This window comes from Poecile atricapillus, chromosome 19 (assembly GCF_030490865.1).
Source record: "Poecile atricapillus isolate bPoeAtr1 chromosome 19, bPoeAtr1.hap1, whole genome shotgun sequence".
Lineage (NCBI taxonomy): Eukaryota > Metazoa > Chordata > Aves > Passeriformes > Paridae > Poecile > Poecile atricapillus.
In genome coordinates this window covers 2,549,864-2,573,745 of record NC_081267.1, presented here as the reverse complement: position 1 = coordinate 2,573,745, position 23,882 = coordinate 2,549,864, and the positions used below count along the sequence as shown (strand labels likewise).

Below are 23,882 nucleotides of genomic sequence, written 5' to 3'. Positions count from 1 at the left end.
TGGCTGGAGTTCTGCAGTTCCTGGTGGGGGATGGAGACTGTGAAGTGACAGGAGCCCCTTCCCAGAGGGAAGTACTCCCATCTGTCCTACTGCTCTGGCCTTAATGTAAATCTTTGAGTTCATCAAAGGGTCATTGCTAAACAAAACCTTGGTTTTGCCTGCTGACATTGCTGGCCAGGCGGTGTCCCAGGAGATGCTCTTGATGGTTGCCTCTTTTCCTGGGCATGGCACTGGAGGAGGTCCAGGCCCAGGTGATGCCACTGAAGGAAATGTGCCCTCATCCCAGGGATGCTCAACACAGACTCCCCCAGCCCCTCAGTGCCCTGCCGCTGGTCACAGCAGCCCCTGCCTGGCTCCTGCCTGCCCACACCATGGTCAGCCCTGCCTGCTCCTGGACATGGAGCTCAGCCAGGGCTGGTGCTGTGTGGGCTTTGCTGGTGGTACCAGCCAGACACTGGGGTGAGAGCTCCATCTCTTTATTGGAACAGAAGAGCTGTGCTGGGCCCTGCCCTGGCAGGAGGGACCCACCTTCAGTCCAGGCCACAGAGCAGGGCGGGTCCCTTCAGGGACACAGGGCCTTGCTTTGGCTGGTGGCAGCATCTGCACAGCAGCAAGCTGGTAATGCAGCTGTGACAGGGACATCACGTATGGGCATGGAGATGTGAAATGTGTGGTACAGGTGTCCCTGAGGGAGGTGTTTGGCTGGACTTGTGAAGCTGCAGAGAGGAACCTGTTGAGAGAGGAGATGGCTGAGGCCCCAGCTGCAGCTGGCACACAGGGACCCTCTTGCACACTGGGAGATTCTCACTGTGCTCCAAGTTTCCCTCTGAAGACTAAGAGGTGAATGTGGATGGGTTTAGCAACTGGTCTGCAGGCCAAACAATTGAGTTAGCAAAAGAAGAAATTGAGAAAATACAAGTTTATCCATAGCAATGAAGAAAGCAAGGCTGTTAGCATGGAAACCAATAAAAAGGGACATGAGGGGTATTTGCATTTGTAATAAATGGAATTGGTTCTTGCTAACTAAATTGTAACTGTTATTAAAGTTGTTATAATTAGAAACAATGAAGAATCAGTGTTACAAAGCAGATGTACCCCTTTGCAGATGTTACATGTCAAAATTAATGTACAGGATGTAGTTTAGAAGATAAATGGCGTCTCAAGACCAAAATGGCCAAAATTAGAACAAATTTAGGCATTGGGCCTAAGGATTAGTAAACATAAGGCTAATTAGTAGACTAACATAACACAAGGATTAGTACACACACGCAAACCTGTAAGGTTATCCAATGGACGATGAGGAAGAGGAGAAGCCTTTGCCAAAAGACCACCAGAAGAAGACTGAAGACCTCCTAACAACAAGTGAGGCGTGCGCCGTGAAGAAAAGTGACGTAAAGTCAGAAAAATCGGAAATAGGAGGAAACTTACAGGAAACATTAATGAATATGTATAAGCATACAGTATATGAGTTTCGCTTGAAGTGCTTTGTTTTGAACGTGAGGCAGGGTGGAAAACCTCTGTACCCTGGTTGGTTTTGCTTATGCTTTAATCATACTTAATTTCTAGCAGATTATAGATATAAATTTCATTTTTTATTAAACTGTATTATTTTACTAAACTGTATTCTTTTATACTACATTAGTATTCAATTTAGTAAATTGTATTCATTTTTAATTAAACTGCCATTAAGCCAAGGGACCTAGTTGTCAAAATTCTAATTTAATTTATAACAATATTTTAACAAGGAAGGCTGGTACAACAACATTGGTATTTAACAAACATGACACAACATGAGGTATATTAACAAAGAAGGCCCCTTACGGTGACAACATTCTACTGTTCAAACTGTAAAACATCTTTGTGTACTGATCAGGAGGTCACGATTTACTCTTTACAATCCTGATGCTGAATGTCTCCTTAGGAGGTCTGGTCACAGAGAAGAATGAGCCCCTTGTGGGCTGCCCCTGTTTGGACAACCTGCTCCTCACCCCGAGCCTCAGCATGTCTGACATCGCCCACCTGGGACTGACATCCCAAAACAATGAAAATATTTATCTTTATAATTTTTCTTTATACTTAAAATCTAATTAATTAATAAAAATATTTTTAATAATAATAATATTATTCTGTATTTTTATAACCTAATTTTTTATATTTATATGAAAGAATTGATACATTTTTAGCAACTAAAAACATTATCGGTCCTCGGTTCAAAGTACCACAATTCCCTTCATTAATTAATTGGTCACTATTTCTCCCTCTTTATGATAATTACACATATTTTTAGTCCTTTGATCATCATTTTTATCATTTTCTAAGACAGGGTAAAAGGGACCACTTTGGGGTCCATGGAGACTTTTCTGGGGAACATTTGGGGCAGTTTTGGGTCTGGGCGGGAATTTAGAAAGAACTTGGGGGACTGGAGGACACTTGGGGAGTCGGGTGCGCACTTGGAGGGGCACTTAGAGATTCTGTGGGACAATTCGGGGTCCGGGGGAGCACTTGGGGGTCCAGGGGGGCACTTGGAGGTCAGGGAGGGGAATCTGGGGGCCCTTCGGGGTCCGGGCGGGCACTTGGGGGGCTGTAACAGGGAATCTATGGGCCGCGGGGGATGATGGGAGTTGTAGGTACCGGTATAATATGGTTTAATGGGGCCGCGGAGCATCACGGGAGTTGAAGGCGCAGCTTCAATGGGTTCCGGTGAGGCGCGGGGCATGACGGGAGATGGAGTCCCGGCTGGAATAGCGCTCTATGGGCGCCGCGGAGCATGATGGGAGCTGTAGTCCCGGAAGTGGCTCGGAAGGCGCGTTTGGCGGTGCGGGGAAGACACTTGGAGAAAACTTTTGCGTCCGAGCCGTGCTGCAGGTGCTGGGGGCGAATGTATACGGCTCGGGAGCACTTGGGGGGAACCTGGGGAGCTGTAACCGGGATCTTTAGGGCGCGGGGCACGGCAGGAGGTTTGGGCGCGGAACTGTGTTGAGGGATGATGGGAGATGAATTCCCAGCAGTGGCTGGAAGGGGAATCTGTGGGGTCGGGAGCATTCAGGGATCCAGGGACACTTTGGGGAGTCCCGAACGGGCGCTGAGGGGGCACTCGGGGATCCTGGAGGGTTTGGAGGAGACTTATGGGACATATGGGGGGTGATCCCGGGGTTCTGGCGAGCGCAGGGCATATTCCCAGTTCCTCACAACGTGGTCTCAGTTGCCCCCTGCAGGCTCCTACTCACTGCCAGTATCATCCCAGTATGATCCCAGTATGATGTCAGTACACCCTCAGTAGAATCTCAGCCACTGCCAGTATGATCCCAGTACAAACCAGTCCCTGCCAGTGCTGCCACTCCTGGGATCCCCCAGCCCTCTCTGTGTTCCTCCCTCCCGCATCTCCCCAGAGGAGCCCCAAGGGCTGGCAGTCCCCAGCCAGGGTCCCCAGCCAGCCCCAGGTTGGATCTGCAGCCCCCAATTTTCCCAGTTTCCCTCTCCTTTTCCCCGGGCCGGGTTCCCCCCGTCCCCAGCGGGTGGGAGCAGCGGAGAGCCCCGCGCTGCCCATCCCGACCTGTCCCGGCTCCATCCCCGCTCCTGCCGTGGGCTGTGAGGGGTTTGGGAACGGGGCACCGAGGGTGTCACTGCTCCTGGGGGAGGAGGAGGAGGGATGGAAGAGGAGGGATGAAGAAGGAGAGAGTGAAGGGATGGAAGTAGGAGAAGGAGGTGGCGTTAGGGAGGAGGAGGAGGAGGGGTGGAAGGGGAGGAGAGGGAGGAAGATGTTGTAAATACTCCACAAACCCTTTCATTCTTGTCCCCCATGGGGATGTGTTCGCCCTTCACAGAACACGGGCGGGAAGGGGTCTCAAAATATATCCAACATGGACCTAAGGTATTTTAGACAAAGAAGGCTCAGACTTACAAGACGTGGTCCTGGGTTCATTGTATGTGGATCGCCTGGGACAAGAAAGAGGCTGAGATTCCTCGGGTGCTCTCTTAAACTTGGGGGAGGGGGTGGCCAGGGGATACAGGGGGGGTTACAGCCAATGGGATAGGGAAAAGAAAAGGGAGGTTAGGTAGGGACTGACCTTATACAACACCAAGGGTGAGTTCTTCCCTTGGGACATACCATAATTTTTTAAATGCACTTCAACAGGAAGAGGAGGGACAAAGGAGGATCAGGGAAAGGAGAAGGAACCAAGAGGTCAAGAACTCCCTGAATTCACAGTCCCCCACCTGTGGGATCATCACCCCCCATCCCACAGGTGCCCCGAGAGGGGGAGCTCAGCCCAGATCTCCTGGGGGGTCCCTGGGTTGGATTTTTTTGGGGGGGATATTTAAGAATTAAGGACTGCAAAGCTGAGCAGAAAATGCCCCTTGGGGCGACACTGGGGGGTCCCAGCATTCCTAAGTGGGGAGATGGAAATGAGGGGAACTTTTCAGATTCCTGGCACTCCCAGCAGCCTGGGGAGGACAGGGATTGAGTAGACAGAGGAACACCAATACAAGCGTGACCCCCAGCAGCTGGGACAGGGGGGAACCCCTGAACACCAAAGGGGAGAGACCAGAGATGGGGAACTCCTGGGAGGAATTTTCACGGCTGAATCTTGGTGTTTGGGAGGTTTTTATGGATAGCTTGGAATTTCTAGAGATGGACGTGGGCAGGAGGAACCCCCTAATCCAATGTGCTCATGAATTGTATTTTTCCCCAAACCAGGATTTCCCATTCCCAAACCTTGTCCAGATGGAGAGGAAGGCTGTGAGGAAGAGGAAGATACCCCAGGACACCCAGGCAGGTGAGGAGGAAGTCAGTGCCCCTTTCCCCCTCTCTCCTGCTCCATCTCCCAGCCCAGCCTGGCCCCCGGCTGCAGGACAACCCCGCTGCTGACGCCGTCCTGCCGGGGACGCACTGGGGGGATCTCCTTCCCCTTCCCTCTGGCACGGAGGCAAATCCCATCCTCTCCTTGTCCTTCCTCCCCCAGACAAGGAGCTGAGGATGGAGACCAGGGAGGACAAATCCCCACATCAGAACCTCGTGGAAGAGGCCGTTTTGAGCGGCTCTACAGTGCAGGAATCCAACAGGAAGGAAAAGCTTCAGAGATCCCACAGGAGGAGCAGTTCCTCACCCATCCCAGGGTGCTCTGAGGAGGAAAGACCCACCCTGTGCCGGGAAGGCGGCCAGAGATCCAGCCGGGGCTCTGAGCTGGTGGTCCATGAGCAGCTTCAGGATGGGGAGAAGCCCTACAAGTGCTTGGAGTGTGGGAAGAGCTTCAGCCAGAGCACCAAACTGATCTGCCACCAGATGATCCACACTGGGGAATGGCCCTACGAGTGTGGGGAATGTGGGAAGGGCTTCAGCTTCAGCTCTGAACTCATCGTCCACCGGCGCATCCACACTGGGGAGAGGCCCTACGAGTGTCCTGAGTGTGGGAAGAGGTTTCGGATCAGCTCCCATCTCCTCGTGCACCAGCGGATTCACACGGATGAGAGACCCTTCCGCTGCCCTGACTGTGGAGAGGGCTTCAAGTACAACTCCACCCTCATCACCCACCGGCGCATCCACACTGGGGAGAGGCCCTACGAGTGTGGGGAATGTGGGAAGAGCTTCACCTGGAGCTCCAGCCTGATCTTCCACCAGAGGACTCACACTGGGCAACGGCCCTATGAATGTGGGGAATGTGGGATGACCTTCAACCAGAGATCAAAACTGACCATCCACCAGATGATTCACACTGGGGAGAGGCCCTATGAGTGTCCCAAGTGTGGAAAGAGGTTTCAGACCAGCTCCCATCTCCTCCAGCACCAGCGGTTTCACACGGATGAGAGGCCCTTCCGCTGCCCTGACTGCAGGAAGGGCTTCAAGCAAAACTCCAACCTCATCAGGCACCGGCGCATCCACACTGGGGAGAGGCCCTACGAGTGTCCCCAGTGTGGGAAGAGCTTCACCCAGAGCTCTACCTTGATCCGACACCAACGGAGGCACCGGTAAGGGAAGCCCTGCGAGTGCCCCAAGTGCAGGAAAAGCTTTGTGCACTGCTCCAGCTCCATCCCCCATCAGAGGACCCACGCGGTCCTGCGCGGAGCCCTGATGACCCACGTTCCCAGTGATCTGCATTGGGAACACACTGAGCTGGTGGTCATTTTATTTTGTTCTGATTATCTTTTGATTCATCTTCATCCCTTTAAAACAGACAAAATTTAGGTAAAAGTCTACAAATTCATCAAAGGCATCTAGAGCCTCACATTTTACTAGTGCTTCAAGGTTATCTGGTATTCATGGAAATGCTTGGGTGTTGTGGAGCTATTTGGTGGAGTTTTCTCCATTTTTTGGCACTCAAAGCAACGAGAGTTTGAACTGTGATCTCAAAACCACTCAATGCCACTGAAAACTGCACAGTCACACTCAAAACTATTGGAGTCCACAGCCCCTCAGAGTGTGATGCCTCAAGTTTTAGCTTTCATATCTTTCATATTTTACACTGTCTAGGTTTGTATTTTTGAACTTCCTGTTAAGTGTTAGTGAGCTCTCTTCACAGAGTAGGTAGACAATTTCTACCTTGATACTAAGGGCAGCTGTTACAAGTTTCAGGCCCAAAAGCATAAACAAGGGTGGACTGAAGAGAAAAAACAAGAAGGACAGGACTTCATCATCTGAAGCTGTAACTGGACAATGAACCTCAATATGCAGATGGACCTAAACTTCTAAAAATGTGAGACCTCATGATGAGTTGTCTATTTTTGTGACCATTTCTGGTCCATCTTGGGTGTAGCCCTGGCCAGGTTCTTGCACTGCCCAAGGCGTATCCTTTAAGGCCTTTTAATAAACTTTATTCTTAACTGTCCAGCCTCTGTTCTAGGTCAGCCTTCTGAAGGCATCAGGTGGAATGGGGGTGGAAGGGGATTGGGTGAAGTGGGATGCAAATCAGGAGGGGTGAGATGGGCATTGGGTGGGGCAGGATGGTTGGGATGGAGTTTGGGAGGTGTGAAATGGGGGAAATAGGGATTGGGAAGGGGGTCTTGATGTCCAGCAGGAGTGGGATGGGTTGAGGTTTGGATTGGGGAGGTGGGGTGGGGACTGTAATGAGACAGAGAAAGTTTGGGGATGGTGAAGGGAGGGGAAACCCGTTAGTGAGTTTTGGATATTCCATGTTCCCAACGAGATTTTAAGGTATCTCACATTTCTCAGGAGGTTTTGGGGCACTCCCCAGCTCTTGGGGTGTTCCTGAGAGCAGCTCCATGGAGCTCCATTGCCAGGGATGGTTGCCATGGGCACGAGCTCAGAGCTGTAGCCAGAGTGCGTTGCCTCGGTGCTGGAGAGCAGAGAAATGATGAATGGCCCCAGACATCTCCAGGGTGTGTTTGGGGGCAGAGCAAGTTCTGCCTAGGTGGGGCGGTCACTGCCCCAGCCCAGCCACTGCAGCCTCTGCTCCAGCCCCAAAGTGGCTGCCAAGCCCCTGGCACCCCAAAAACCCCAGCTGGGAGAGGGAGCAGAGCAGGTGAGGCTGTGACACGGGTGTGACACTGACATGTGCCACGGCCCTGGAGCTCACAGCAGCTGAGATGGCGCTGGATCCAAGGCTGACTGTGGATCTCTGTCCCTCTCTCTCTTCTCCTGACTTCCTCTTCTCCAAATCTGGACAATTTTGATGGGTTAGTGTTTGTTCAGTCAGTGTTCTGTGAAGTGATTCACTGTAATTCCATCTTTCTTTAAGATTTCTTAAGTGCCTCATTCTCTAAAGTTTGCAAGTAAAAGTTTGTTTCCCATCCTCCTGAGAAGTTTGTTGTTTTCTCCCATGCACTGCCCGAGGGGATCGAGGTACCTCAGGTCCCTTTCCAGCAGGGCCCGAGCGAGCTTGGGGCACAGCGCAGGGAGCTGCAATGCTGAGCCAGCCCTGGCTGGGTTGGAGGAAGCAGAAAGGCCAAGCCCTGAGCCCAGGCCTGGCACAGCAGGGCCTGTCCCTCACGGGTGGCTCGGGGCTCTTTGTGGGGCAGTGGGATGTGAGGGGCAGCAAGGACAAATGCCATAAACCTGCAAGCCCTGCCAGCCTCCTCAGGGAGGGCCGAGGGAGGAGCAAAGACCTTCCTGGGGCTGTGCCCTGGGCCAGGAGGGATTGTGCCAGTGGAGTTGACCCTAAATTTCTTCTCCCAGGCAGCTTTAGGACATGGAACGTGGAGAAGCCAGAGCCAACTCTCTGCTTTGCACAGTCCTCCAGTAGAATCCTGTGTGGGGAGCAGCCTGGGAGCAGGGTTTGTGTGTCAGGGGAGGGGAATTCAGAGCCCTTTTCTCCCCCATGGCCTGAGGGTCTGCATTTGCAATGGCCCTGCAGCTGGCAAATGGGCCTTTTTCACCCAGCTGAGAACAGTTCTGCTGATGGCCTGTCCTAAACCTGATTTTTCTGCAAATGTGCCAATAAAGCCTCATTTTTTACAGCCCCAGGTCTTGTGTGCATGCAGGTGTGAAAACTGAAGGGTGGAACAGCTCTGCTAGGTAGGAGTTATATTTTTTGTGGTGGTTTTTATTTTATTTTATTTTATTTTATTTTATTTTATTTTATTTTATTTTATTTTATTTTATTTTATTTTATTTTATTTATAATTTTAATTTATTTATAATATAATAAATTTGTATTATTTTATTTTATATTATTTTATTTTATAAACATTTTTATTTTTTTTTATAATTATCCCCCCTGTCAGCTCTGGGCAGAGCTCTGTAACTGTGTGTGACACTTGTCTGTGACACTGTGGGGGTGGCCAAGGGGACCTTCCCCGAGCTGTCTGCAGAGGAATCCACAGCAGCCCAGGCCGGGGGTGCTCAGTGGCCGCTCAGTTCGGCTGACTGGACGCGGCTCTGGACGCTTCCCTTGGAGCATCTCCAGGGAGGGAACGCTGGGGCTGCCCCGGCTGTGGTGTCACTGCCAGGGGAACGCTGGGGCTGCCCCGGCTGTGGTGTCACTGCCAGGGGAACGCTGGGGCTGCCCCGGCTGTGGTGTCACTGCCAGGGGAACGCTGGGGCTGCCCCGGCTGTGGTGTCACTGCCAGGGGAACGCTGGGGCTGCCCCGCTCCTGCCCCACCCCATCAGCTCTGCCAGCGCCTCCAGGGGACACAAAGGCTGAGCCAAAGGGTGAGAGTTGCACAAGGGGCTGAGCTGGGATCTGGGACCCATTGGGATCATGGAGTCCAGCCCCCGGCCCTGCACAGACACCCCAACAATCGCAGCCTGTGCATCCCTGGCAGCGCTGGCCAAAGGCTCCTGGAGCTGCGGCAGCCTCGGGGCCGTGCCCATTCCCTGGGGAGCCTGGGCAGTGCCCCAGCCCCCTGTGGGGGAAGAAGCTTTTGCTGATCTCCAGCCCAGCCCTGCCCTGGCCCAGCTCCAGCCGTTCCCTCGGCTCCTGTCCCTGCTCACCTGGGCAGAGATCAGAGCTTGCCCAGAGAAGCTGTGGCTGCCCCTGGATCCCTGGAAGTGTCCAAGGCCAGGTTGGACGGGGATTGGAGCAGCCTGGGATAGTGGAAGGTGTCCCTGCCATGGCAGGGGTGGAACGAGATGAACTTTAAGGTCTCTTCCACGCCAAGGCATTCTGTGATTCTGGGATTTTGGGAGAGATGCTGAAGCTCTGGTTCAGCTTTGTAATAAATGGAATTGAGTCTTGCTAACGAAATTGTAACTATTTGGAAAGTTATTTAGAAGCAATCAAAAGGTTCAGTGCTACAACACACCTTTGCAGATGTTACATGTTAAAATTAAGGTACAGGATGTAGTTTGGAAGATAAGTGATGTCCCAAGTTGAAAACTGCCTTGAGATGGACAAAATTAGAAGGACTTTAGGCATAGGGTCTGAAAATCAGTAAATATCAGACTAATTAGTAGAGTAACATAACACAAGGCTTAGAACGCACGTGCAAACCTGTAAGGTTATCCAAAGGACAATGAGGATGAGGAGAAGCCTTTGGCAAAAGACCACCAAAGAAGACTGAAGACCCCTTTTAAACAAGTGAGGCATGCACTGTGAAGAAAATTGACGTAAAGTCAGAAAAATCTGAAATAGGGGGAAAATTACAGGAAACATTAATGAATATGTATAAGCATACAGTATATAAGTTTAGGTTAAAGTGCTTTGTTTTGTATGTGAGGCAGGGTGGGAAGCCCTCACCATACCCCGGTCAGTTTTGCTTATGCTTTAATCATACGTAATTACTTGCAAATTACATATATAAATTGCATTTTTATTAATATATTTATATATATATATATATATATACATTGTCAGTAATTAAATATGATTAAAGCATAAGCAAAACTGACTGGAGTATGGGGAGGGCTTCTCACCCCACCTCATGTACAAAAAAAGCAATTCAAACTAAACTTATATACTGTATGCTTACACATATTCATTCATGTTTCCCGTAAGTTTCCCCCTACTTCCAATTTTTAAATTTTACATCACTGTTCTTCATGGCATATGCTTCACTTGTTGCTAGGGGGTCTTCAGTCTTCCCTTGGTGGTCTTTTGGATGAAGGCTTACACTCATCCTCGTTGTCCTCTGGATAACTTTACAGGCTGTGCGTGTGTACTAAGCGTTGTGTTATGTAAGTAAGCATTGTGCTCAACTAATTAGTCTTATATTTAATAATTTTCAGGCCCTATGCCTAAAGTCATTCCAACTTTATCCATCTCAAGGTCGATTTTCTCTTGGGACATCACTTATCTCAAAACTACATCCTGTACCTTAATTTTAACATGTAACATCTGTAGAGGGGTACATCGGCCTTGTAACACCAATTCCCTTGATTGCTCCTAATAATAACTTTCCAAATAGTTACAATTTAGTTAGCACTAATCATTTCCATTTATTACAGGAGGGTGTGAAAACAGGAGCATTGTTTGGTGTGGCCTCCTCTCTGCCTTTCACACCTTTCAGTGCTTTGACCCAGCCCAGAGCTTTCTCCAGGAGTGCAATGAAGCAGCTGTTCCTGCTCCCAGCTCTGGCTTTTTCCAGTCTCTGACCCTGACTGGTTTTGTCCCTCTTGCTGTGCCCTCTGTTCCCCCAGGGGGCTGCCCCAGGCTGAGGGATCAGATCCAGGCACTGCTGCTGCTCCCTGGGGACCAGCCCCAGTTTGGTTGTTGCTGTCAGTGCCAGCAGAAGCGGTGGCTGGAGCAGCGGGTGCTGACAGTGCCCCAAGGCCCGGGGCTGGAGGGGTCCCTGGGCTGGGGCTGGGAGGGAGCTGCCCCTTGTTCTCCCTCTGCCTCACGCAGAGCTGGGCCGGGCACAAGTGGGGCAGCAGAGCCAACAGGGAGCCTGCGAGTCTCTTCCAGCCGTGCCTGCTCAGAGTTTGGCCTTGGAGCTTCAGGTGGGCAAAGGCAGCTGCTCTGCTCCCTCTGCGTGTCCCCGTGCTCAGCAGTGCTGCTCCATCAGTCTGTGCCCAGCAACGGGGAAAAGCCTCAGCCCTGCAGGGCCAGGAGCTGCCGGGCTCTGCCTGAGCAGCTCAGCCAGCGGGAAGGGAGCTGCTCCACACGGGAACCAGGAGCAAAGGACGTGCCTTTTCTAGGATATGTTTTCTGTAAAAAAAACCCCAAATAAACAAAACAAAAAAACAAAACAAAAAAGAAAACATGAAAAAATATGAAAGATAAAAATTACCTCCAAATGTGTAGTGAAAAATGATCTGTAACTCTGGAGTAAGAAAGAGGTAACTGATCTTTTGAAAAAGAGAACTCAGCTTTGATTTTAGTTACTTAGTTTGTACACGTGCTAGTGGAAAGGATCCATTAGCTGCCTTCCTTTACAGATTTGATGGATGTTTTCCAATATTAAGATATTTTACACTGCAGTTAAAGGAATAGGAAATTGAAATACATGTTCTTCATGACTGTGTCCTGAGTGTAAAAATTTTGCAGTTTGAAACTTGGACCTAAAGTGTTGCAAATGGAAGTGATAAATCCCAATGGACTGAGTCAACGCAGCTTTTCCTATGGGATGTGCAGCACTCCAAGGACTTCCTCAGTGATGCTGTGGGTGCTTGGAGCTTTGTCCTGTGCCACTCCGGGATGTCATGAAATGGGACTTCACCTGCCACCAGGCCAGGTCACGCTCTGCCGCCCCAGCTCCTTGGACCTTGTGTCCCCAAAGAAGACACAAGGTGTTTCTGCTGCTCCACCTTTGCACAGATCCACAGAGAGCTGGGATTATCCCAAGTCTCGTGTCTCCATTGTGCCATATTCCTAAAGAACCAGCAGCCCATCCCGATGAATATGGTGAGTTACGTGGATGGCTGTCTGCTCCCTTTCCTGCCTAGAAATGCTGAAACTGCTTCTAAATGCTGTTCCCTTCAGCTCTTGGACACCTACTCCCACAGAGCTGGGAAAAAAATGCCCTGGCCATGGCTTAGAAGGTGAGTTATGCCAAAGTTAGAGCTCTGTGGGAAATCTCTATCCATCCCTATACTTTTAATCTATCTGTACGTGGGGGTGTGCATGGATGTGTTTTGTATGGAAAGGAAGGAGTGTGCAAACAACGTGACTGACACTTTCACTCTCTGTGTTCATTCCATACTCATGGGTACCAAGATATTATGGAAACCTTTGCAAGGACAGACCTTCTGTCCATGGATACAGAGACATCCAAGAGCCCCTGGCACAGACAGACCCTTCTGTCCATGGATACAGAGACATCCAAGAGCCCCTGGCACAGACAGACATTGCTGCTCTTCAGCCACTGACAGGATGAGTCCCTGAGACTGGGGCTTGGCCTTCCTCATGGAGAGAGGCATCAAGGAAGGCTGCAGTGTGATGGAGACTGTGATGGGCTGAGAACTCACTGGGGGAAAGGAGGGAGCAGTTGTGAAGTAAAAGCCAGGTGGGGGACAGAACTCCTTCAGAGAATAGAACTGTTCTGAGCTACAGCTTGAGCAAGCTGAAAAATGTCATTTGGGGTCATCCCAGATTGATTTCATTTCAGAAGTTATGGAACAAGTTTAATTTTTGGGGGGTGTCATGTTTTCCCTTGGAGGTGGACACTCTGCAGACTTGAGCTGCATTGCCAAAATGCTCCAGTCTCTGCTGCAGGTCACACCGTTTCTTCTTTGGCTGATCCCGGCCCGGTGCTGAGCCCAGCAGAGCCCTGGCAGAGCCCAGAGCAGCCTCAGCATCCGCAGAGCCCGGCTGCAAGGAGAGAAAGCAGAAACCGCCCGTCAGCTGAAGGCTCCTGTCCCCTTGTCCCAGCCAGCCGCGGTGCCCAGGCCATGCTGGCCGTGCTCAGAGCTGGGCCCAAAGCTGCCCATCACTGCTGCCTTTGGGAGCAGAGCAGGAGGGCAGGACATGTGCCCAGCCTGCAGCCAGCCACGGCAGATCCAGCCCCTCAGCAGCTGCCCAGAGCAGGATGCTCCTGTGCCCGCTGCCATCTCCCAAAAGCTCTTGTCCCACCCATGCCAAGGAGATGAGGACCCACCTCACACCATCCGCTGCCAGAAGAAAAGCTGGTCCCAAACGATGTCCTCAGTCTTCTCCAAGGGCACGGCCCATCCACGCCACAGCTGGTCCCAAGCACTCCCTGATCCAGACTGGATCCCACCTAGAACGCTTCCTTTAGAAAAACAAACAACAAATTAATGAAAATAGATTACAGACAAAAAGGGGAAACAAGAAAAATGGTAAAAAATCTTATCTCTGTCAGGAGGTTGAGCAAGGCCCAACCCCTACATTCTGGGGAAAAACCCACCCATGGGTGAGGGAAGCCCATGCTTTCTCCCTTTCCCCCTGCACTGTCCCCCAAAATCACGGTGATCCCAAAGCAAAGCAGGGGAGTGGAGCAGCCCAAGCCCTTCCTTGCCTGCACAGCAAAGCAGCCGTGCTCAGGTTCTGGAGTCCCACCTGTGCTCCTGCCATGGGGGTTTGTTTGTGTCGGGCTGGCTGCCCCAGCCCCAGCCCGGGGCACGGTGGGTGGTGGGGGCTGTTGGCAGGGCCAGGATCCCACTCCCATTTCGTAACCACCCCAGCCCATGTCCCCAGCCCTGCTAAAAACCAGCTGGGCAGCCACTGAGGAATCAGTTGCATCTGCCCCAGTGAAGGGGAAACCTTTGGTTCCCGGCCAATGCCCAAATCTGGGAGCATCCCCCTGGGTCTGGACTGACCTGAAAATTCACTGTGGAGCCTGGCTTTGAAGAAGGTGCCAGAATCAAAGTCCATCATCGCCAGCTGCCGCTGGCCAGGTGGAGGAAGAGGTTGTCATCCTCGCTGTTTTCCTCCATGTCTCCAGCAGCAGCAGCAGCCCCACCTGGTCCAGCTTCTCCAGGGGCTCCTTCTTCCCTGGGGGGACACCAGGCTGTCAGGGTTCTGCCCAGGGCCCAGCTGTCAGTGAACCAGGACAAGCAAAACCAGCTCAGATGGTGCCCACCAGTGCTGGGCAGAGCAGCTCAGCTCCAGCACAAGGGCTGTGTGTTCCCATTTGATGAGCCCAGTGCAGTGACACAGGCAGGACAAAAAAGTCTGGGTTTCTTTGCTGCTGATTGCCAGGGCATGTGTGGAGCTGTAACTTACCAGGTCCCTGCATCACTGTGCCTGTGGCTCTCTCCCTTCTTCTAGGGCTGATGAATATCCTGCATCCAGGGATCATGGAACAGGTCTTCTAATGAGGGCCTGTCCAAGGAGTTCAGGGATAAACACCACCTGATCAGAAGTTGGCAATCTGGGGAGAGAAACCACAAACCACTGGTCAGTTGGAGAAGGCTCCAGTCTGCTTTGTCCCACTATTCCCGTGCCCAGGCCATGCTGGATGTGCTCAGAGCTGGGCCTAAACTTTCCCATCAATTTTTTGTTTTGGAGGAGAGCAGGAGAGCAGGACATGTGCCACCTCCTCAGCAGCTGCCAGAGCGGGATGCTCACAAGCCCGCTGCTGTCTCCCAACACTGGTGTTCCCCCCATGCCCAGAGATGAGGATTCACCTTGGGAGAGCCGTTGTGGCAGCGGGAGCTGGCCCCATCTGATGTTCCTGCCCCTCCTGAAAGGGTGCTCCCCGCAGACCATCTCGTGCAGCAGGATGCCCAGGGTCCAGACGGTCGCTGCCTCGCCATGGTACCACCCAAAGTCGTTCCATTCCGGGGGGCTGTATGATGGTGTTCCTATGGAATATGGATGGAGCTCATCAGGGGGATGCTGCTGCTCCCAGAGCCTGACCCCAGCATCCCTGGGCATGTGGGGGCTTCCCCAGTGGCCCATGGGGTGACCTGCTGCCCTCTCACCAGCACCTGGGACTTGGGTACAAATCCGTGGCTGGAAACGAAGTCACTGGTGCTGGAAGAGGGCAGCAGAAACCCTGGCAAGGCCCGACCATGACACACAAAGGGAAATACCCACTCAGTGCTGGGGAAAAACCATACCCACATCCTGCCTGCTGGCATTGCCCAAAAAATATTTTGAACCAAAGCAAACCAGGGAAGCACAGCAGTCCAAGCCCATTCTCACCTGCACACCAAACCAGCTGGTGCACAGGTTCTGCCTCCCCCTCTCTGCCACCCCTACCCATGGAGGATTTTGTCAGGCTGGCTGCCCCAGCCCCAGTCCTGGGAGAATCCCTCCTGCCACACCCTTGTTGCGCCAGGAGATGTTTGGCCAGGAGATGCTGGGACCAGAGCCCTGTGTGGGCTCACCTGCAAATTGAGTGTAGGCTGTCTCCTGAAGGTAGGTGCCACAGCCGAAGTCTATCAGTTTTGCCTCGCCGGTGTCCAGGTCAACCAAGATGTTCTCAGGTTTTATATCTCGGTGCAGGACCCCGCAGCTGGTGCAGTGCCGCACGGCTGCCAGGACCTGCCGGAACAGCTCCCGCGCCTCTTCCTCGGACAGGAACTTCCGTGCCCGAATGAAGTGCCGCAGGTCCTGACACCGCTCCGGGCGCTCCAGCACCATAACAATGTAGCTGGGGAGCTCAAGCCACTCCAGCAGCTGCACCACACCGGGGAAGCCTGTGGACACCTTGTCCAGCAGCACTATCTCCAGTGGTGCGCTGGTGCCGTCGGGCTGCGGGAGGAGCACGGTGCTGTCAGTGGGGCTGAGGCCGTGCCAGGGCTCGGGAAGCCCTCAGCCAGCCCGGGATGCTCTGTGCCCTCCGCTGGCCCCATGCCCGCTCTCCCTCCAGGTGTCCTGGCAGCTCCCACCCTGCCGGGCCCCGGCTCATCCCCGCCCGGCACGCCCCGGCTTCTGCCGCTGGCCCCACTCACTCACCAGCTCGCCCCAGTGCCGGACGCGGTTCCGTGGCACCTTTTTGATGGCCACCTGTAAGCCAAAGGGAACAGCGGATTCAGCTCAGCGCCTGCCGTGTCCAGCCCCATCCTGCTCCTCCGCCCCCTCCTCATCCTCCGCCCCCTCCGCCCGCTCCTCCTCCTCCGCCCGCCGCTGGCCCCACCGCTCACCGGGAGTCCGTCCGAGAGCCGAGTGGCTGCGAAAACTCTGCCAAAGCCGCCGCGTCCCAGCAGTGAACCCACTCGGTAGCGCTGCTGCAGGGCCTCCTGCGCCTTCCCTGGGGAAGAGACGCGGCCGTCAGTGCTCGGCCCGGGGCCAGGAACGGCCCCCGAGCGCTCCCCGACCTCCCCGGGCCGGGCATCCGCAGGCGTTCGCTCTTTGGAACGCGACAGCGGCGGCTCGGGGCCGGCGGCCGCGCTGCTGAGCGGCGGAGCTCGGGCCGGGGAAGCCGCAGCGGAGGCGGCGGCAGCGGCCGCGCCGCCTGTGTCCTCCGCGGGCCCCGGGAGGAGCCGGGGCCGGGGCCGGGGCCGGGGCCGGGGCCGGGGCCGGGGCCGTGGCCGGGGCCGGGGCCGGGCCAGGCGGAGCCAAAGGGCAGCGATGCCGCCCCAGCCCCAGGCAATGATGCCCGCCCAGCAGCGCCAGCGCCAGCACAGCCAGAGCTGGGCGGAGGCGAGACCGCGGAAGGATGCTCGGGGCCGGGGCCGGGGCCGGGGCCGGGGCAGCCCCGCCCGGGGCCGGGGGCGGATCGGGGGCATGGCGTGGGTGGGCACGGGGAGAGGGAAACTGGACGAGAAGGGGACACAGGAAAAGGGAGACCGGGAGAGGATGTGGGACAGTGGGAGAGGGAGAGGAGACACAGAAATTGTGAAGTTCTCTGCTTTCGCTGCTTTCTCTGCTGCCGCTGCTGCCGCTGCTGCCGCCGCTGCCGCTGCAACTGAAGCACCGGGACCGTTTGTCCCCGTGTCCGTTTGTCCGTTGCCCGCTCGGCCCCGCCCCGAGCCCCGCGCTCCCCGGGCAGCCCCTGAGCCTGGCCAAACACGGGAACTTTGCCCTGGTGAGCCAAGAGCCAGAGTCTTGACTCCTGCACAGGGGCACAGCAATGCCCTTGGCTGCTGCTGTGCCTTGTCCCTGCTGAGGGTCAGACACTGTCTGAGCACATTCCCTGAATGCAGAATTTGCACCTGAGCCAAGCACTGCACTTGTGTCTCCAGCATTGCTTTCCAAGTAAAACAGGGGGAGTAAAACTGGGTGTAGCTCATGGTATTTTACAGTGTCTAAAACTTGCCAAGTCTCAGATCTTAGAGGTGAGATCCATTTGGAATGAATGGGATGGAGAAACAGTGCAAGATGGAAAAGGGAAACATAAAAATAAACAGAGAAAAATAGAAAAAAACATATTGGTTGTTTCTTTTGATTTTATTTTCATTTCTTATAAAAGTTGTTTCAATTTTCCCAGAATCTTTTCTCCAGTCCTGTCCTTTCCAAAAACCTGTCCTGGAGAACAAGGCACAGCTCCTGTCACAAGATGTGCCCCCAGCTGCAGCTTCTCTTGGCTTCCCACACTGTGAATGCAGCACAACTCTTGCAGCAAAGCAGGACAAATATTTGAAGAACTTGACAACTTGTTCTTTCTTTTCCTTGTGCACTGGGGAGTTGTGCCATTGGTAAGGTTTTCATTGTTCCTCTTCTAGCCAAAGAAAACATGATGGGCTACCAGGAATTGTTGGGGAATACAAGCCTGGCTGAATGTGGAGAAAGACTCCAGAGCCTGCAGCCAGCAGTGGAGAGCTCATCATTCCAAATGCCCCATGGACATCTTGAAAGTGATCTGGAATGTGAAGATGGGCTGACAGAGGGAGTTTGTTTCTGTGTTCAGTTTAGATGATTCTACATCTCTTGCAGTGGTAGAAATCAAGAGCACAATCAGTTGATGATAAGCACCAGAACATGATAAGCTGGACCTCTGAGTGGATGAGAGAAAGAATGTGAAAAGGAGAAATGCAGGGAATGACTTGGTGAACTTTGTGTTTAAGAGGGGTCATTTTTTCTTATTTTGTGGGATTTTTCTGGAATTTTTGTGGGATATTCAGGAGATTTGATGGAAAGTTTCTGGAATTTGATAGGGTTTTGGGAATATTTAGGGATTTTTTTTTAAATTTTTTGCAATTTCGTTGGATGGTTTTTAAATTTTTGGGGATTTGGCACAAGTTTAAATATTTTGTGTGATTTTTATGAAATCTTGAAGGATTTTGAGTAGAGCTGAAGGATTTTGAGGAATTTTTCTTGATTTTGGGGTATTTTGAGGAGATTTGGTGGGATGATACTGGAACTTGCTAGGGTTTTCAGAACATTTACGCAATTGTGTGGGATTTTTCTGCAATTTTCAGGGATTTTGTGGAGACTTGAAGAATTTTGAGATATATTCTTAGATTTCTTGGAAATTTGTGGTGATTTGGTGGGGTGTTACTGGAATTTGATGAGGTTTTGAGAAGATTTCTGCAATTTTGTGGGATTTTTCTGCAATTTTGTGGGATTATGTGGAGACTTGAAAAATTGTGAAAGATTTTTCTGCAATGTTTTGGAAATTTGTGGATATTCTGTGGGATGTTTCTGGAATTTGGTAGAGATTTCAAAACATTTAGGGAATCGTGTGGGATTTTTCTGCAATTTTTGGGGATTTTTCTTGAATTTTGGAGGATATTGAGGAGATTTTGTGGGAATTTTGAAGGATTTTGAGGAGACATGAAGCATTTTGAGGTAGTTTCTTGGGTTTTGTGGAAATTTGTGGGGGTTTTGTGGGATGTGACTGGAATTTGGTGGGGTTTTGAGAAGCTTTCTGCAATTCTGTTGGAGTTTTTTATGGAATTTGGTGGGATTTTGTGGAGACTTGAAGAATGATGAGGGCTTTTTCTTAGCTTCTTTGGAATTTTGTGGAGATTTGGTGGGATGTTTCTGGAATTTGGTAGTGATTTCAGAACATTTAGGGAATCGTGTGGGATTTTTCTGCAATTTTTGGGGATTTTTCTAGAATTTTGTAGGATATTGGGGAGATTTTATGGGTGTTTTGTGGAAATCTGAAGGATTTTGAGGAGACATGAAGAATTGTGAGGTATTTGCTTAGATCTTGTGGAAATGAGTGGGGATTTTTTGGGATGTTTCTGGAATTTGGTAGGGTTTTGGGAAGGTTTAGAGAATTTTGTGAGATTTTTTTCCTGGAATCTTGAGGAATTTTGAGGAGACTTGAAGAACTTTGTGGGAGTTTTCTTACAATTTGTGTAATTTTCTGGAGATTTGGTGGGATGTTTCTGGAATTTGATAGGGTTTTGAAAATATTTAATGAATTGTGTTGGATTTTTCTTAAATTTTGCAGGATATTGGGGAGATTTTGTGGGAGTTTTGTGGGATTTTGAGGTGTTTTGAGGCGGCATGAAGGATTTTGAGGTATTTTCTTAGATTTTGTGCAAATTAGTGGGGGTTTTGTGGGATGTTTCTGGAATTTGGTAGGGTTTTGAGAACATTTAGGGAACTGTGTGGGATTTTTCTGGAATTTCATGGGATTTTTCTTGAATTATGTGGGATTTTGTGGGGACTTGAAGAATTTTGAGAGATTTTTCTTAGATTTTGTGGTATTTTGTGGAGATTAGGTTGGATGCTTCTGGAATTTGCTGGGGTTTTCAAAACATTTAATGAACTGTGTGGGATTTTTCTGCAATTTGTTGGGATTTTTCTTGAATTTTGTAGGATATTGAGAAGATTTTGTGGGAGTTTTGTGGAATTTTGTGGGATTTTGAGGCGGCATGAAGAATTTTGAGGTATTTTCTTAGATTTTGTGGAAATTAGCAGGGATTTGGTGGGATGTTACTGGAATTTGTTGGGGTTTAGAGAAGGTTTCTGCAATTCTGCGGGATTTTGTGGAGACTTGAAAAATTGAGAAGGATTTTTCTTAGCTGTTTTGGAAATTTGTGGAGATTTTGTGGGATGTTTCTGGAATTTGGTAGTGATTTCAAAACATTTAGGGAATCATGTGGGATTTTTCTGCAATTTTTGGGGATTTTTCTTGAATTTTGGAGGATATTGAAGAGATTTTGTGGGAGTTTTGAGGGATTTTGATCAGACATGAAGGATTTTGAGGTAGTTTCTTGGGTTTTGTGGAAATTTGTGGGGGTTTTGTGGGATGTGACTGGAATTTGGTGGGGTTTTGAGAAGCTTTCTGCAATTTTGTTGGAGTTTTTTCTGGAATTTGGTGGGATTTTGTGGAGACTTGAGGAATTATGAGGGATTTCTCTTAGATTTTGTGGTATTTTGTGGAGATTTGGTGGGATGTTTCTGGAATTTTGTGGCATTTTATTGTACAGCTGTGGAATGTTCTCATATTTTGTGGGATTTTGAAGAGACTTGAAGAATTGTGAGGGATTTTTCTTAGCTTCTTTGGAATTTTGTGGAGATTTGGTGGGATGTTTCTGGAATTTGGTAGGGTTTTGGGAAGATTTAGGGAATTTTGTGAGATTTTTTTCCTGGAATGTTTAGGGATTTTGAGGAGACTTGAAGAATTGTGAGGGATTTTTCTGATATTTTGTGGAAATTTGTGGCAATTTGGTGGGATGTTTCTGGAATTTGGTAGTGATTTCAGAACATTTAGGGAATCGTGTGGGATTTTTCTGCAATTTTTGGGGATTTTTCTTGAATTTTGTAGAATATTGAGGAGATTTTATGGGTGTTTTGTGGAATTTTGAATGATTTTGAGGAGACATGAAGAATTGTGAGGGATTTGCGTAGATCTTGTGGAAATTAGTGGGGATTTTTTGGGATGTTTCTGGAATATGGTACGGTTTGGGGAAGATTTCGGCAATTTTGTGGCATTTTTCTGCAATTTTGAGGGATTTTTCTTGATTTTGTGGAATTTTGTGGAGATTTGGTGGGATGTTTCTGGAATTTGGTAGGGTTTTGGGAAGATTTAGGGAATTTTGTGAGATTTTTTTCCTGGAATCTTGAGGAATTTTGAGGAGACTTGAAGAACTTTGTGGGATTTTTCTTACATTTTGTGTAATTTTCTGGAGATTTGGTGGGATGTTTCTGGAATTTGATAGGGTTTTGAAAACATTGAATGAATCGCGTTGGATTTTTCTTGAATTTTGGCGGATATTGGGGAGATTTTGTGGGAGTTTTGTGGAATTTTGAGGGATTTTGAGGGGACATGAAAGATTTTGAGGTATTTTCTTAGATTTTGTGCAAATTAGTGGGGGTTTTGTGGGATGTTTCTGGAATTTGGTAGGGTTTTGAGAACATTTAGGGAACTGTACGGTATTTTTCTGCAATTTTGTGGGATTTTTCTTGAATTATGTGGGATTTTGTGGGGACTTGAAGAATTTTGAGAGATTTTTCTTAGATTTTGTGGTATTTTGTGGAGATTAGGTTGGATGCTTCTGGAATTTGCTGGGGTTTTCAAAACATTTAATGAACTGTGTGGGATTTTTCTGCGATTTGTTGGGATTTTTCTTGAATTTTGTAGGATATTGAGAAGATTTTGTGGAAGTTTTGTTGAATTTTGTGGGATTTTGAGGCGGCATGAAGGATTTTGAGATATTTTCTTAGATTTTGTGGAAATTAGCAGGGATTTTGTGGGATGTTACTGGAATTTGTTGGGGTTTTGAGAAGATTTCTGCAATTCTGTTGGATTTTGTGGAATGTTGTGTGATTTTTCTTGATTTTTGTAGGATATTCGGGGGATTTTTGGAGATGTTTCTGGAATTTGGTAGGGTTTTCAGAAAATTTAGGCAATTGTGTGGGATTTTTTTCTGGAATGTTGTGGGATTTTGAGGACACTTAAAGAATTTTGCGGGATTTATCTTAGATTTTTTGGAAATTTGTGGCCATTTGGTGGGATGTTACTGGAATTTGGTGAGGTTTTGAGAAGATTTCTGCAATTTTGTGGGACTTTTCTGCAATTCTGCGGGATTTTGTGGAGACTTGAAAAATTGAGAGGGATTTTTCTTAGCTGTTTTGGAAATTTGTGGAGATTTTGTGGGATGTTTCTGGAATTTGGTAGTGATTTCAAAACATTTAGGGAATCGTGTGGGATTTTTCTGCAATTTTTGGGGATTTTTCTTGAATTTTGGACGATATTGAAGAGATTTTGTGGGAGTTTTGTGGAATTTTGAGGGATTTTGAGCAGACACGTAGAATTTTGAGGTAGTTTCTTGGGTTTTGTGGAAATTTGTGGGGGTTTTGTGGGATGTGACTGGAATTTGGTGGGGTTTTGGGAAGCTTTCTGCAATTTTTTTGGAGTTTTTTCTGGAATTTTGTGGGATTTTGTGGAGACTTGCAGCATGTTGAGGGATTTTTCTTAGATTTTGTGGTATTTTGTGGAGATTTGGTGGGATGTTTCTGGAATATGCTGGGGTTTTCCGAACATTTAATGAATTGTATGGTATTTTTCTGAAATTTTTCGGGATTTTGAGGAGACTTGAAGAATGATGAGGGATTTTTCTTAGATTTTGTGGTGTTTTGTGGAGATTTGGTGGGATGTTTCTGGAATTTTGTGGCATTTTATTGTACAGCTGTGGAATGTTCTCATATTTTGTTGGATTTTAAAGAGACTTGAAGAATTGTGAGGGATTTTTCTTAGCTTCTTTGGAATTTTGTGGAGCTTTGGTGGGATGTTTCTGGAATTTGGTAGTGATTTCAGAACATTTAGGGAATCGTGTGGGATTTTTCTGCAATTTTTTGGGATTTTTCTAGAATTTTGTAGGATATTAGGGAGATTTTATGGGTGTTTTGTGGAAATCTGAATGATTTTGAGGAGACATGAAGAATTGTGAGGTATTTGCTTAGATCTTGTGGAAATGAGTGGGGATTTTTTGGGATGTTTCTGGAATTTGGTAGTGTTTTGGGAAGCTTTAGAGAATTTTGTGAGATTTTTTTCCTGGAATCTTGAGGAATTTTGAGGAGACTTGAAGAACTTAGTGGGATTTTTCTTACGTTTTGTGTCATTTTCTGGAGATTTGGTGGGATGTTTCTGGAATTTGATAGGGTTTTGAAAACATTTAATGAATTGTGTTGGATTTTTCTTGAATTTTGCAGGATATTGGGGAGATTTTGTGGGAGTTTTGTGGAATTTTGAGGGATTTTGAGGGGACATGAAGGATTTTGAGGTATTTTCTTAGATTTTGTGCAAATTAGCGGGGGTTTTGTTGGATGTTTCTGGAATTTGGTAGGGTTTTGAGAACATTTAGGGAACTGTGTGGGATTTTTCTGCAATTTGTTGGGATTTTTCTTGAATTTTGTAGGATATTGAGAAGATTTTGTGGGAGTTTTGTGGAATTTTGTGGGATTTTGAGGCAGCATGAAGGATTTTGAGGTATTTTCTTAGATTTTGTGCAAATTAGCGGGGGTTTTGTTGGATGTTTCTGGAATTTGGTAGGGTTTTGAGAACATTTAGGGAACTGTGTGGGATTTTTCTGCAATTCTGCGGGATTTTGTGGAGACTTGAAAAATTGAGCGGGATTTTTCTTAGCTGTTTTGGAAATTTGTGGAGATTTTGTGGGATGTTTCTGGAATTTGATAGTGATTTCAAAACATTTAGGGAATCGTGTGGGATTTTTCTGCAATTTTTTGGTATTTTTCTTGAATTTTGGAAGATATTGAGGAGATTTTGTGGGAGTTTTGAGGGA

At 49.1% G+C, this 23,882-nt stretch overlaps 1 pseudogene; it reads left to right on the top strand.

Annotated features, from left to right (window-relative positions):
• The window catches only part of LOC131586324 (zinc finger protein 850-like), a 505,482-nt pseudogene that overhangs the window by 457,656 nt on the left and 23,944 nt on the right, over positions 1 to 23,882 (top strand).